The sequence below is a fragment of the Drosophila persimilis genome, unplaced genomic scaffold (genome assembly GCF_003286085.1).
Source record: "Drosophila persimilis strain 14011-0111.01,24,50 unplaced genomic scaffold, DperRS2 tig00000606-arrow-arrow-pilon, whole genome shotgun sequence".
Lineage (NCBI taxonomy): Eukaryota > Metazoa > Arthropoda > Insecta > Diptera > Drosophilidae > Drosophila > Drosophila persimilis.
In genome coordinates this window covers 493311-495973 of record NW_020825324.1, presented here as the reverse complement: position 1 = coordinate 495973, position 2663 = coordinate 493311, and the positions used below count along the sequence as shown (strand labels likewise).

The following is a 2663-nucleotide window of genomic DNA, read 5'->3' as shown; positions in this document are numbered from 1 at the left end:
GCCATTTAAAATGCAATAATTTATGAGATTTATGACTTTTGCATTTTAATTGAATAGATTTCGGATAGCGGGGACCTATCCCCCAACCCCCTCGATTCCCCCAGTGCCCCCCGTTGGGGGGGCGTTAACAAGCAGCCGTACAACAATGGGGCGTGTCATGTGTTGTGGCATATGCATACGGGATGGCCATGCATACATATATGTATGTATACCTCTCTCGGACTCTGGCAATCAGTTAATGGAATCTAATAAACGTGCGCGTATCTTTTGGCCACATCTAATCGCTGGCTGGGGCACGCGAACGCGAATGCTAACGCGACCGATGCCAGGCAGCAGGATCAGCAGCAGCATACCGTATAGGGTACCCTGTAATTAAATGCCAGAGAGGCGCAGGCGAAAGAGCAAGCGAAGAGACGAAAAACAGAAGCCAAACACTGCCAGACGTAACAGCGGCACCGAGGAGGCGTTTCACTTCACCATGAAATATGTCAAATGGGGAGTAAAAAACCACTAAATATACAGACATATAAAATGGAAAACCAAAGAGTGGAAAGACAGGCTTTCGATGAAGATGCACAATCACAATCCATGCAGCATATTACCATAGAAGTATCCCTACTCCAAATCGCTGTGGCTCTGCCTTTAATAGTGTTTGAAGGCCAGGTGTTCAAAGAGCCGATCGCCACGAGTTTCTCCAATCTGTTAGATAAGATACATCTCTGATGCTCAGTCGTAAAAAGCACAAAATAAATAAAATACCCACGATCGCATTGTCATTATAGAACTGTACACATTCGTCAGTCTACAAAAACGTTGCCTTTTGGAAACTCCTCTAAATTTTTGAACCAAAAATATGACTAAATTTTATAAATTAGTTTCATTTGTGTGCGATGTGGGTTCCTTCTTGAAGCGCTTAAATTTGAGCATTGCTCGGGTATGCACAGCACTGTTAGGTCTTTACTTCTCCTTCTAATTTGATTTCCCCATGTGGCCAGCTGATTTTCCTGGAGCTTCCAAGTGCCACAAAGCAGTTTCGAATGTGATTCATGAATCATGAATGAAGGCCCCACCATAGACCCAACGGATGAACAGCAGGATCTCCACTTACCAGAAGACTTCGGCAGACACTTCTAATATGCGACCAAAATAAAGGAATTTTCTTATCAAATTAGTTTTGAACCATTTTAGTCCGCAAATTTTTAGTCCCTAAAGCCCAAAATCGTATGCTTCTGCAAGTATAGGATGCCATTGATTCTAGAATGATTATGGAATAAGATTCGCTGCGGGACTGCAATGGACATTCGGTAATAATACAAATTCCGAAATTTTTTACCGAAACATATTCCAAAAATATCAAACACATAATTTGTGTGCCTGTCAAATTAGTTGAATGTCAGATGGCGCTTGATTAGGCGGCTCTTCCTAGGAAAATTCAATTATCCACCGAAATATTCTAGTATTCCCAAAAATGAGGCAGCAAAATGACAGGAAAGAATGTGTGGCAGCTTGGCCATCGTTTTGACTTTTGGTTTGAGTTTTGAATTTGGATTTGATTTTGATTTTGATTTTGATGAGTTTTTCCGCTTCATTTTCTCTCTGGGTTTTTACCCATTTTCCAATGCTGCTGCCACAGCTGCCACTGCCTCCACTGCCTCCACTGCTGCTGTCGTTTGAAGTGTCAGTTTAGTTTCGTGTCCGTGTCACTCAAGCAGCGCCATCAGTTGGCCCTGTACTTCGGTCTTTTTTCAGTGTGTTTCTGTGTGGAGGGCATTGCGATTGGGGATTGCGATCTAAAACAAACACAAAAAGCGGGCCCTGGCATAACCGTTGACACTCTCCCCCACTGGGACTCCGCACTACTGCCATGTCTGTCCTGTCTCCTCGACATTTGTTTGCCGGGGCTGTCCATCTTTTTGTCACGAGAGCAAAGGCAATGCCTCCTGTGACACGCCCACAATGTCGCGAAATTGGTTTCGTCGGTCGTCGGTCGTTGCGGAAATGCGCACAGTGCACAGTGGGACAAACCGAACAAAAAGAGGGCGCAATCGACAGTACTTGGTGTGGCAGTACAGCTGTGACAGTACAGCTATGGTGTGGTTCCACTGCTCCACTGTTCTTGTTGTTGTTTTTGTTGCGTTTTCCGCTTGTTAATTAGCCTTGGCAACAAAACGTGGCCCTAAAAACGGTACCAACCAAAATCACAAGAAAAATCTATTGCCGTTTATTTTTTGTATATATATATATATTTTTTTTTTTGGCTGTCTCTCGTTTTTTACCATTTGTTTTTCGTGAACCTGAAGATGCAGCAGAGGCGATAACAGGCCCCAAAAGGAGGCAACATCATCGTCATCGTCATCATGAAACATGCAACAACAGAAACAACAACCACAATAGCAATTTACAAGCATGACAACAACAAGGAGCAAGAAAGTGGAGATAGTTCTTGGAGAGGGGCCAGATGCCGAAGTTTTGGATACCCTAGATATCAAAGTGGAGGGACTCAAAGAGCTGTCAACGGAAGCTGCTTGCATGAGGGATATCTGAGAGAAGAAGGAGGGAAGATTGGAATTGGTATATATTTTATGGTGGACTCAAGACATACATATACTCGTACTTGATGGTGGACTAAATGACTTGAAGGTACGTCATATCGTACTTTCCGA

At 43.5% G+C, this 2663-nt stretch overlaps 1 long non-coding RNA gene across 1 annotated transcript; it reads left to right on the top strand.

The window, feature by feature from the left end:
- The first annotated feature begins 881 nt into the window (after positions 1–881).
- LOC113566199 lies at positions 882–2337 on the top strand. The gene is made up of 3 exons (XR_003408981.1): positions 882–934; positions 996–1304; positions 2301–2337. It is a non-coding gene; the product is annotated as an uncharacterized LOC113566199 (long non-coding RNA).
- The last annotated feature ends 326 nt before the right edge of the window (positions 2338–2663 follow it).